Source organism: Enhydra lutris, unplaced genomic scaffold (genome assembly GCF_002288905.1).
Source record: "Enhydra lutris kenyoni isolate GAN:26980312 unplaced genomic scaffold, ASM228890v2 scaffoldscaffold7, whole genome shotgun sequence".
Lineage (NCBI taxonomy): Eukaryota > Metazoa > Chordata > Mammalia > Carnivora > Mustelidae > Enhydra > Enhydra lutris.
The window spans coordinates 12,264,487-12,278,168 of NW_019154091.1; positions in this window are offsets into that span (position 1 = coordinate 12,264,487).

Consider the following 13,682-nt stretch of genomic DNA (forward strand, 5'->3'; position numbering starts at 1 on the left):
AGATAGTTGGAGAAAGACCCTCCAGAGAAAGTGACAGGTGGGCAGGGATATGAAAGACAAAAGGAAGCAAGCCAAAAAAAAAAAAAGAAAAAACAAAAAAAAGCCTTAAATTGGAAGGATGCGCGGCAGGTTCTAGGAACAGCAGGGAGGTCCAATGTGAACAGAGTAAATGGAGAAAGGCAAAGCAAAGTCAGAGAGGGAACAGGATCCCACACCCTGTAGGGCTTTTAGGCAATTTTAAAGACTACCATTCCTCTGAGCTATTGAAGGAAGCTATTAAAGGGTTCTCAGCAGAAAGATGACTTGATTCAGCACCTCTGAGGGGTTCTCTCCGATGACAAAAGCCATAGAGGGACAAGGAGGGATGCAGGGAGGATATTTAGGGTGCTCTTGCAATAACCAAGCAGGATGTGATGCTGGTTGGTAGCAGCGTACGACCTGGATAGTAGCGTAGCAGAGAAGTTCCTGAGAAAGGTCCCACTGCGACAGCGTCTTACAGATACTGAGGACAAGGAGGGCTGAGAAACCAAATGGGGAGAGAGGGAACGAGAGAAGTGACTCCAAGAATTTTGGCCTGAGCCCCTGAGACGATGAAGTCACCATTGCCTAAGATGGGAAAGACTGTGAGGACGTTGAGGTGGAGGGGAGGAGATCAGAAGTTGTTTTTGGATCTGTTCATTTTGAGATTCCTCTTCAGTCCCCACATGAAGGGGGGATTTAGGATTTGGATTTAGGATTTGGATTTAGGAGGCCGGAGCTCAGGGGAAAGGGTTGGGCTGTGGACATAAATTCGGGAGATACCAGCACATAGATTGTCTTTTATCAGTGCGGAAATGACTTGACTTGATCCACACTAAGCAATCACACTGTACATGTTAGCAACACATTTTACAGGGCCAATTCTGGCCTTTTGCAATGTTCCCGTGGTTTCTAAGATAAATAAACATATTATATGTTTCCCTCTGGATGCCTTTGCTAGGACCATGTCAGCATTTCCAAAACAGACCTTGCTTAAACAACACCAAGAAAGAAAAACCTCTTGAGGAGAAAGGATTTTATTGTTTTTGAAAAGATTCCTGTGTTTTCTCTTACGAGTTTAAAATTGTATAAAAACAGTTTCGTTTCTGTTTCCCTCAAGAGCTCATATTAACAAAAGTGCAGCTTGGTGCCTGTCTTGAATGTAGGCTGATAACTTGCTGGTGGTTTGACAGTTATGAATAAACTGTGCTGTACCATAAAGCAAGCATATTCCTGAATCTACTGATGGTCTCAGCGGGCCTCAGGCACTGTACCCACACATTTAACTAGCAAACCATGGAAACATGTAAATGCCACAGTGGAGGTGATTATTTTATAGAATACTAGCACAGACAATCTTGTAATCATTTATAGTGAAGGTTAGTTTGTCAATAATCCACATGGCCATTTGATCTGGAGTTGATTTATAATAAATATAAAATATTTCTCTTGAAATAATTTACCTTTTCCCTCTTTTCACAAAACTAGTTACTATATGTGTGTGTGTTGGAGGGGGGCTGGACGGGTGTATCCTCTTGCAATTGTATCATGCTCATAAGAGAAAAAAAAACTATTTTAATTAATATGATCATTCATTCATTTATTCCTTTAATTCACACATTTATTGAGGACTTGGGATATGACAGGAACTATGATCTGTCTGGAGAAAATAAAAACAAAAAAAATACACATTTTTTCCCTGTAATAAAAAACTATGGGGTATGAAAATGAGACATTCTTTCAATAAACTTTAAAAATGAATACAAAGATAATATCTGAGAAGAATTTGAAAGGAAATGAAAACCAAGAGTACTGTGCACCCCTTCATGATTAAAAATTATAATGTTAAACAAATTTCCTGTAGCTGTCATTGTTTAAAAAAAAAAAAAAACAAACATCTGGAACACTGTAAGAAATACCAGGCCACCTACAAATCACAAAGCTGTCACTGAGGTCTAGGCAATGATAAACAAAGCTTATGAGACCAGATGTTTCTAGATGCTGTATTTTGATTAAGATCCTTCTCATACCATCTGGATTGATAGGTGGATTTTTTTTCCCCCTAGGGTATTTCTTCTTAGCTTTGGCAACTCTCAATGATAGATATAGTTGTGATCTGTTTACATAAGATGAGTGACAATAGAGCTGGAAATTATCCGAGAGGCGATGTCAGGGCAGGAAACTCTAATGACTCATGAACAGGTGGGATGGTTTAGTCCAGGTTTGAATGCTGCCATCACATTTACAAAGCCTACATTTTGTCCAGCTACCAGTGTCCACTTTTAAACTGTCTGAGACAGGATGCCTCAAGTTGTGGTTGGCAAAAGTTGGAAATCAGGTGATAATGTGAAAGGTCTTTCCTTTGCTTGAAATTCTTGACCTTGGATCTTTCTGACTCTTTTGCAAATAACACACTAATTCAGAAGGGGATTTCTGGCTTTTGGCTTTTGGGTTTTGTTTTCATAGGAGAAAATGTTTATTTTCTTTTTTTTTCCTAGTTTTAATCAGATGTTATTGACATGTAACCTACATACATTTAAGGTGTCTACACACCTTATATGCAATATAAGAACTCGGTGTTCACAAAATATGTATATGTAGTAAACTGATCACCTTTCCTTTGTTGCTATAGTAATAACAATAGCAATGCTACTTTGTATTGATCCGACAGCATTTAGTTGACAAGTGTGTTCACTGGTAGAATCTCATTGTTTCGTAACAGACAGCTCAATTGCATTATATTCTGATAAGAAAAAGAGACAAGGGAAAAAAAAGAAGAGACAAGGAATAAGTAATTTAAAAGGCCTTTGATAGGGTGCCTGGGTGGCTCAGTCATTATTCTGCTTAGGTCATGACCCCAGGGTGCTGGGATTGGTTCCAAAGTCAGGCTCCCTACTGGGCAGGGAGTCTGCTTCTTTCTCCCCTCTCCTGCTCTCTCCTACTCTCTCAGATAAATAAATAAAATCTTAAAAAACAATTAAAAAGTAAAATAAAAGGACTTTGATAGACGGATGAGATAAACACAGACCTGATCTATAAGCTAAGGGCCAAGGAGTTAAGCTGCTAACAGAGCTGGGGAAGAAAGGAAAGGTCACTTGTCCTGCTCCATATTCTTACTGGTATTGCCTCTACTTCTTTACATGAGCATGAGGGGAGTTCAAGAGGGTGGAGCCTTTGTGAATGGAATTAGTGCCCTGATAAGTCTCAGAAGATTTTGCTTTGCTCTGCTTTCTCATTCAGAGGTGGAGTTGCCCAAGGGACTGTGAGGCTGGTGAGACTCAGGTCTCAGAGCTGAGGGAGGATGTGGCTGGAGGTACAAGCAGCCTGTGCAGAAGCCTCAGCTGTTGCGTCAGGATCTGATTCCACTTCTGAGGCAATGAAGACCAAATGACTCAAACAGCCTAGTGTCCACCCACTGATGAATGGATACAGAAGTGGTAGTTGGCATCTATGGTGAAATATTACTCAGCCATGAAAAAGAACGACATCTTGCCATTTGCAATGAGGTGGATGGAGCTGGAGAGTATTGTGCCAAGCAAAATAAGTCAGTCAGAGAAAGACAAATACCATATTATCTCACTCATATGTGTAATTTAAGAAACAAAACAAACAAACAAAGGGAAAAAAAGAGAGGGAAGCAAACCAAGAACCAGACTATTAACTATGGAGAACAAACTCATGGTTACCAAAGGGCAGGGGATGGGGGAATGGGTGAAATACATGATGGGGATTAAGAAGTGCACGTCTTGTGCTGAGCACCTGGTGTTAAATGGAAGTATCGAATCACTATATTGTACATCTGAAATTAATACTACATGGTATGTTAAGTAACTGGAATCTAAATGAAAACTTAAAAGAAAAAAAAATTTAAAAGAAAAGAGTAAAATCCTGTGGTCAGATTGCCTGGGATAGTCTTTATTTTTGTAATGATAAGCAGTGTGACCTTAAACATATCAGTTTATCACTTTAAGCTTAAAATGGGGAGTGATAATAAAGGTGCCTACCACATAAGTTACTTAAGACAATTAACTGAGACACTGTATGTAAATAATGAAAGAGAATGCTCTCACCCCAAGATCAGGAAGAAGTTGGGGCACCTGGGTGGCTCAGTGGGTTAAGCCTCTGCCTTCAGCTCAGGTCATGATCTCAGGGTCCTGGGATTGAGCCCCACATTGGGCTCTCTGCTCAACAGGGATCCTGTTTCTCTCTCTCTCTGCTTGTCTCTCTGCCTACTTGTGATCCCTCTCTCTCTGTCAAATAAATAAAATCTTTTAAAAAAAATCAGGAAAAAGCAAGAATGACTAATTTTTCCACTTTTCTGAAACATTATACAGAAAATCCTAGTTAGTGCAGTAGATTAAAAAAATAAGTGAAAAGCATGACAATTAGAAAGATGTAAAACTATCTTCATTTCAAGACAACGTGAACGTGCCCATAAAAAATTCTAAGGCACCAATAAAAAGCTACCTACTAGCATTAATAAGTGAATTTAGCAAGATCACAGGATGGAAGGTTAATGCACAAGAATTAGGTTTGTTTCTTTTTACTAAAAAAAAAAAAAAAAAAAACTGTAATAAAATTTTTAAAATTCTGTTTACTTTAGAATCAGACAATATGTTTTGAAAACTTCTGAATACATTTAACATGAGACATGTAGGACATATTCATAAAAAAAAAAGTGCTTCTAATAGAAACTGAAGACCTTGACAATGAATATACATATATACAATGGATATACATACAAGTTCATCACTGGAAGATTCAATATTATTAAAATAATTGATATATATATTCATCACAGTCTCAATTGTGATTTTAAAAAGATTTTATCTAGATACCAATAAGCTGATTCTAAAGCTTACATGGAAATGCGAACAACCTAATAGATACAAAGCTTTTTTCTCAAAGAAAAAAAATTGAGGACTTCAGTTTTTGAAATTTTCCATGAAGCTACAGTGATATTAAAAGACAAAAAGACAGATGTAAAGATCAACTGAACAGAAGACAGAGTTGAGAAATGAGCCCACACACATAGAGTCAAATGATTTTCAGCAATGGTAAAAAGGCAATTCAAGTGGGAAAGGAAGAAACATATACATATATGTTGTATATGAAAGCTAACACTATAAAATTTCTAGAAAAAAACATAGGAGAAATTTTTTATGAACTTGAGGTAAGCAAAGATTTCTTAAACACAAAAAATGTAAACCATAATAGAGAAAGTGAATAAATTGGGCTGCATCAAAATTAAAATTAAAATTAAAATTAAAATATTTACTCTTCAGAAGACATTTTAAGGAAAAAGAAGCTACAGACTGAGAGAAAATGTTTGCAATATATATGTTTAACAAAGTGCTTTTGCATAATAACTGGCTAGCTAGAGATGAACTTTAGAAATGCAATTAAGAGCAAACAACCTTAAAGAACTGAAAAAAAAAAAAAGAGATACTTCACAAGAGAAAATATACAAATAACAACAAAAAAAGTATGATAAGCTCAATACCTACAGTCATCAAGAAGATACTAATGGAAACCACCTGATGACTATAGTTAATAATATTGTACTGAATCCTGGAAACTTTTGAAGAGAGTAGATTTCAGGTGTCCTTATCACAAAGGAAAGAAATGGTACCTACGTGAGATGATATGTTAACTCACTTGAGTATAGTAATCATTACACTATTTATGTGTATATTAAATCGTCATGTACACTTTTAATATATACAATCTTATTTTAAAAACAGAAAACTAAGCAAATAAAACTCAAGATACTATGTAACTATGGCAATGACTAAAATTAAAAAGACTCCTAATACCATCCCATGACAATGATGTGGAACAACTATAAATATTATATATTGTTGGTGACGAGTTGTCATTATTTTACCACAAAAATACAGGTTCTTTGTTGGCCAGAGTGAGGAAACCAGCACTATTTATCTAGAGTCAATTTCTGGGAGAGCAAAAGATTTTAAATTTCTAAACTTACGCCCTAATTACTACATTTTTTTGCACTACTTTCAGATTGAAGTTCAAAGAAGTTACATGTAAAAATTGGGTAGAAAATATTATGTGGTGCCCAACACTGTAAATTCACAAATGGAGAGGCGATTCTCTTTTGTATTATCTTCTACAGGCATTTTGTTTTTATGCTTCCTGGTAGAACCACAGAAATTGTGCACTCCTAACTTCTAAGTTATTTTTTAAAATTTTCTTCTTTTCATTGTTTCTAAAAAGGGAGATGACCAAGTGAGAGAACCAGGAATTTCCTCCTTAGGTCAGTAAATTCATGTTCAAGAAAAGATTCAAAAGACCAGAATGCTACACACCACTTACTTTTCCCACTTACTATATGAAAGGATTATTCTTTAAAAGCCAAAAGAAAAAGGTAAAAAGAAACCACCACCAACAACAACAAAAAAAAAACAAGAAGAATCTGAAAAGTTTGTTGATTGGCAAAATGCCAGCCTGGATAGAAATCATTCAAGGACAAGAAAACATTGTAAAAGTAGTTAGAGCCTTATGAAAAGATCCTGTCATAAAAAAAAAAAAAAAAAAAGAGAGAGAGAGAGAGAACGAAAGTTGGGGGAAGGGGAGCAAAGCACTGCTTTGAAAACCATTTATATAGAAAACTGCCATTTTTGAAAACCTCTGCCTTCTAGTCTAAATAAATACTGAAAAAGCAGCAGGCTTGCAACAAGAGATACCAAGACAGAGGGAAATAGAGAGCTGAGTGGTATGCTGAGTTAGAAGAAATGAAAATAAATTATGAGAAAAATAATGTTTTTTATTTTTAATAAATAGTGTTGCAGAAACATTGAAGAGGGAAATCAGCATAACAGGAAGAAGGCAAAAGAAAAAAACAAAAAGATGAATGATCTAATATGATGGCAAAAAAGAGCAGATAGAAATAATTATCCCATGGGTCACTGTTTTCTTTAAAAAGGAACTAATTCCAAAAACATAGAAGGAAAAACCAAAGGCAGAGTAGGAGAAACATTCTGAGGTGAAGATTTGAATCTGTAGCTTAAAGGGGAGCCCATGAAAAATAAAAAAAAAAATTAAAGAAAAGAAACCGATCATAATGAAACTTGGCAAAGTACTTGGATTTCAGAGATGAGCACAATACCAGCCATAAAATCAATCAGTCAATCAATTGGTCACATAAACATAAGGTAGGACAAGTCACAACAAATAAGTCTATCTACAGAAAGACTATCTATCTTGGATTTCTCTATAGCACTAAACTTCAGAAGAAAACTGTCAGAATTTTGATAGAAAGTTTTGTGACTATATCTATGTCCTCTTTTACATATCTCCATAAGACCTGAGTTACAGTGAGCAATCAGTAAATATTTGTTAACTGAATTAAGAAGCAATAGATACAAATGCAAGTAGAGCATTTTTGCTCTATTTTTTAATTAATTAATTAATCACTATTTTGGGGAACCAAATAATGTACCGGTAATAAACCCAATGAATTTTAAACAAAGAGTATGAGTTCAACTCATTAAAGATAATTAGTGTACCTGTTTGTCAACTCCGCTGTTCATCCTTATTACTATTCTTAGCCTTTTGTAATCCAAGGAAACATAATATGGTTTTCAATGCCTTCATGTTATTGCAATGAACAAAGATGGTTTCATGTTAATATACTATAGCTTCATTGACTTGTTCACCCAAAATCTAGGAAGCTTTTTTCCTAATCTATCAGTAAGTACTATGAGGATAATATCAAAAACATATCCTCAGTCTTTCCTGTTTTTATCAACTCCATTGCCACCAGCCAATTCAACACCATCAAGTCTCACAAGGGATGTGACATATTGTGATTTTCTTGCTTCCACTCTCCACCTTCTCTACTCTACCACTATGCAACTCCAGTTCTGTAACAACTCAACCTACAGGGCTGTGTATGAATATTCCCTGTTCAGCCCTCTGCATTGAACTCTCACCGCTATCACGCCAAATTTGTCCTACCCCAAGACACTGATACTTGCTCATCCCTTGGTCTGAGACACTTTAATCTGTACTAAAATGCCATTTCCATGACCACCCTTTATAAAACAACGTTTTTGTTTTATAAAATAAAAATTGTTTGTTTGTCATAAAACAGCATTTTTTTTTAAAGATTTTATTTATTTATTTGACAGAGAGAGATCACAAGTAGACGGAGAGGCAGGCAGAGAGAGAGAGAGAGAGAGAGAGGGAAGCAGGCTCCCCGCTGAGCAGAAAGCCCGATGAGGGACTCGATCCCAGGACCCTGAGATCATGACCTGAGCCAAAGGCAGCGGCTTAACCCACTGAGCCACCCAGGCGCCCCATAAAACAGCATTTTTATCCTTTTATCTTGTTTTATTTTTCATAGTACTTAAACTATTTTCTGAGATTATTTTGCTTACCTACTTTTTTCCCCAATAGATAAGCTCCTTGAGAGTAGGGACCTTGTCTGTCTTGTTTGTTTCTATATGCCAAGCACACAGAATAATTTCATATATGTAGCTGGGCATTCCATTTATCTAGAGTGAGTGAATGAATGATTAAATGAATGAATGAATGCCTGAGCAAAGGAGACTATTTAGTTAGTCTCTATACTCAACCTCACAACTAACTACTTGGAAGTTTTGAAATTAATTACTGTTCAAAACTGAGCAAACTAGCTGTTTTTATTTATCTCCTTTTCCTTAATTTAGAGTGTTTGGAGGAAAGTCCATCTAACAGAGATGTTTTGTAAGAGGGGTTCTGCCAGAAGGATCTGAGGGAGTAACCTGGATACTAGAAGAGAAAAAAATAAGTTCAAGATGACTCAATAGTAGCACACTCTGTAAATACCCGCAGATACATGCGTTATGAAATAGGTATGTGCTAGAGGCATTTCTGATCCTGAAAATCCACTCTTTTCAACAAGTTTATTTCCATTTTGTCTAAGTGTCCAGAGAATGTTTGGAGAGACAGAAGGAGAGAAAGAAGGAAGAGAAGAAGGAGGAAGAGTGGAAGGAAGGAAGGAAGGAAGGAAGGCAGGCAGGCAGGCAAACCAGTTTTATTTCAACAGCTGGACCAAATTAAGAAAACCAAATGAAATTCTTTGGGTTGGATTCTGAACCCAGAAAAACGCAGTTGTGGTAAAGCACCACATTATTTTCAGCAAGCAAAATGTAAGAAAATCACATCTGTAGTACCAGTACTACATTTCCCATAATTTCAATGTTGATGTGATAGATAGCTTTGGGGACAGTCCTCAGGACCTGTAAAGTATTGTTACTGGTGAAATGGAAAATTAGAGTTATTGAAGTTTAAAACAGCCACCTAAAATGCACCTTTCTGCAAACTGAATCAGAATTTATTTGAGGTTTGCCCCTGTTTACATTGGGCAAAATGTCTGAAAAGCCTTCTCTGGTCATCAGAATGTATATCTATCTACCTATCTATTTTTCTTTTTGAATGTATATATATTTAAAATCAACATTTTTTTAAAGGTTTTGTTTATTTATTTGACAGAGATCACAAGTAGGCAGAGAGGCAGGCAGAGAGGCAGGCAGAGAGAGAGGAGGAAGCAGGCTCCCCGCCGAGCAGAGAGCCCGATGCAGGGCTCAATCCCAGGACCCTGAGATCATGACCTGAACTGAAGGCTTAACCCACTGAGCCACCCAGGCACCCCTAAAATCAACATTTTTATTTTTGAGGTGAGGTTATGATTTCTGAGTATCCAGGGTATTTTTTTTTTCAAAATAAATATAAGCATAAAAATAAGGAAAGATGTGCTTGATAAAATATATCATAATATTTATCACATTGCTTGAAAACATGATGAAATTTCTAGAATATGTCATTTGAATTTTTTTATTTTTTTATTTTATCTTTTCTCAAGTTTAAATCACAAAGTTTAAGTTCATTCTATAAAATTACCATAATGGTCAATATGTAAAAATTAAATTAAAAGTTTTCAAGGTTTTATCTAAAGTGTACACAAAAATGTAACAGCAAACCTCCACTTTATTTTTGCTGGGTAAAGAATACAAAAATAAAATGGAGAATTAAATTTACAGTTATTTTAAAGATTTTTTTAAAATTTATTTATTTGACAGAGAGAGATCACAAGTAGTCAGAGAGGCAGGCAGAGAGAGAGAGGAGGATGCAGGCTCCAAGAGCCTATAAAACAATGAATCCTGTGTCTGCATTTAGGAATTACTCATCCTTAGGAATGAGAAATTGCCTATTAGTGAAACAATTATCTTAATGTTAAGTTGTACAAAATTGTGATACTAAAGCTAAAAGGAATCTTAGGTCAAGGAGATCATTGTTTTGATGATTTCACTTTCATTTGCTTTATTGTTAGTATGCTGAAGCAAGTGCATACCATTCCATCTTTACAAATAGAAATGATGAACTTCTGTAGTGCACTTTTGCTGATTTATTTAAATAGAAATATTTCTACTTCTTTACATAGTTTGGGTATATTTCAAAAATGTTTCATAATATTTCATTATGGGATTTTACCAGATGGTCACTTATGCATGCTTTTACTCCTCTAACCTGGAATTTCTTCCAACTTTCTATTGTAATATAGTGTTGAAAAACATTGTCTTGATCATAAATCACTTCATGTCTTGATATCTAGATTTAGGGATTACTAGATCAATAGCTATAAACATTTCAGTACATTTTGCCAATTAACAAATTAGTTTTTAAAATTAGTATCATTTCATAGGTTCAAAGCGATAACTAATTTTCTCTTTCTCTGTTGATGTTGTTGTTGTTATTTAACTAGTTACTCTTTACTAACTTTGTTAGGATTATAAAGATTATAAAGCTCAACGAATTTAAATGACTCCTAGGGGCAATACACACACACACACACACACACACACACACACACACACACACACACCAAAAAGCCCAGGCAAATAGTGGAAGAACTAACACCATCCCCTGTTCTCAAGTCCTATTATTCTTTCTACAATTTATATGCAGTACTAGTGTTAATAGTACATGTTAAATTGGCAATGAGAGACTCTATAATTTGTGAGGTTCAGAGTATTAATATTTTTAAAACACAAATTGTTGAAACACAAGTTTGTTTGTTTTTAGTACTTCATGTATTTATTTGACAGAGAAAGAGCACAAGCAGGGGGAGCAGCAGAAGGAGAGGGAGAAGCAGGCTCTCCACTAAATAAGGAGTCCAAGGGGGGGGGGGGGGGGGGGGGCTCAGTCCCAGAACCCTGGGACCATGACCTGAGTGGAAGACAGCTGTTTAACCAACTGAGCCATCCAGGTGCCCCAGAGAAATAGAAGTTTTAAGGGACTTCTGCAGTGCAGAAGAACCAGACACAACCGGGTTCACTGTATCACCTGGAAGTACAGGCAAATCCTGCTCTCTCCCAGCCATCTGGTAGACCTCACATAATCCTTGGACTAGCTACATTATGGTTTAACTCTTAAAAGATATTCAACAGACTCCTAATAGAATTCAGAATCCTTTGATATATATTATAATATTTTTACTACACATAGATTAACCCACGATCTTCATGTATGTATTCATTCACTCAACAATTATTTGAAAGCCGACTGAGCAGAATATTGCCATAGGGGCTGGAGACGCTGTAGTGAAAACAACAACATAAAAAGCAAGTATGATCTCATTCTGTGGAGAGACGCGCACGTATACACACACACACATACACACACAGTAATTAGAAGATAAACAAAAGGCAGCTTGTGGTAGGTGCTCTAATGGAATGAAAAAATAACAGGGACCTGGCAGATGGCTTTCTGGGAGCAAGGCCCAAGGGCTCTTGAGTACCAGGTGGGGGAAAGTCTGAGTTGAGTTGGGTGTGGTGGAGAGGGTTTGTGAGAGAACTGTACCCAAAGGAATACAGAAAACATGAGAGTCAATATTACCTATTTTAGGGATGGTAGAGGGGAGAAGCCATGAAATTTGGAGGCAGGCATCTTGTTCCTGAGGGGCCTGATTTTTTTTAAAGCATTAACATGGGTTTAGTAAACTCTATTTTACTGGGTTTTGATAGAGTTCAGTTCAAATAAGACACACAAAAGAGCTTTCTATATTGTGAATCACTAAAATGTTAATTAATGAACATCATTGTATTTGCCAAGAATGGTAAACTGGTGTGTTATTTTTTTCTGGCTATCATTACCATAAAGAAAACTACAGTAGGGTACCACCTCTTACCTGTCAGAATGGCTAGTGTTGAAATGACAAGAACTAGCTATTGCTGGTGAGGATGTGGAGAAAAGGGCACCCTTGTGCACTGTTGCTGGGGACACAACATGGTATATTAAGACTTAATATTTTTAAAAAATCCAATTAAAAAATGGGAAGGAGACCTAAATAGACATTTCTCCAAAAATAGGCATTTGTGACAACATGAATGAAACTCAAATGCTAAGTGAAATATGTCAGAGAAAGACAAATACCATATGATTTCACTTATATGTGGAATCTAAAAAACAAAACAAATGAAAAAACAAAGAAAACATGGAAGAGATTCAGATACAGAAAACAATCTGGTGATTGTCGGAGGGGAGGGCATGGGGAAATGGCTGGAATAGGAGAAGAGGACTAAATGGAACGAACTTCTAGTCATAAAATAAATAAGACGTGGGATTCAGTGTAGAGAGACCCGACTGGACTTAATGGTTTAGACCAGTCTTCATCATATAATGATTTCTTAGATTTCTTTCTCCACTTCGGTCAGGACGCTTTGTGTATTGGTGGTGGTGGGAGACAGGGGAGACAAGAGAATCTCATTAGTGTTTAAATTCCTACTCATTTCCCAGTGTTACTTTTTCCTTTCCACATTTGAAATATTTTTAGGAAGACAAATATTTTTTGAATATTTGGAATTGAGGAAGGGAGACATTGGGTTCGAATTAAATCACATATTAACTATGTTCAAGGAATGCTTACTTTGCCTCTTTTTTTCTTGTTCTAAGAAATGCCACCCAAACATATACCATAACAATATTCTATAGGCCTGAGTAAATTTAAGCAAGAATCATATATAAAGGTTAATCAAATAAAAGTCATGAATCCAGAAGTAATGGTACATCCCTATTCTTTGCTTATTTCCTTGTTCTTTTTGGTCTCCATCTATGTGGACAGCATATGTACTAAATGCATAAATATATGCATTCAATATAATTCATAGAACAATGGTAAGCATTTGTGATTGGAGAAACAGTAAAAAGAAATATAATTGGAAAGTTAGGCAGCAAGGGGAGGTGAGGAAGTGAGTGAGCATTAATAAGGATCCTGATAAAGTTCATGGACAAAATGGTATCAGTAATTTGGGGGGGAAAAGAAATCTGGGGAAGGGTTCCCTGGTTGGTATCCACAATCAAGCAGGACTGCACAACTGTTTTTCTATTTAGATACTCTTCTTCTTCTTTTTCTCTGAAGTGGCAAATGAGATCATGATTCATTTAGGGATTCCACTCTGAGTCAAAATCATGATGATCACAGAAACAAATGCAGACTCACGAGCACTCCCTCCTTCCGTCCCTTTTCTGGTTGCCCAGTCTAGTGTGCAGAATCACTTCTGGCAAGACAACCCGCATACCCACAAGCAAATTTCTCAGTGTACTTTTTAGTTACTCCAAAGTCTATTCCCAGAAAGGACATTAACCAGACCCAGAATAAA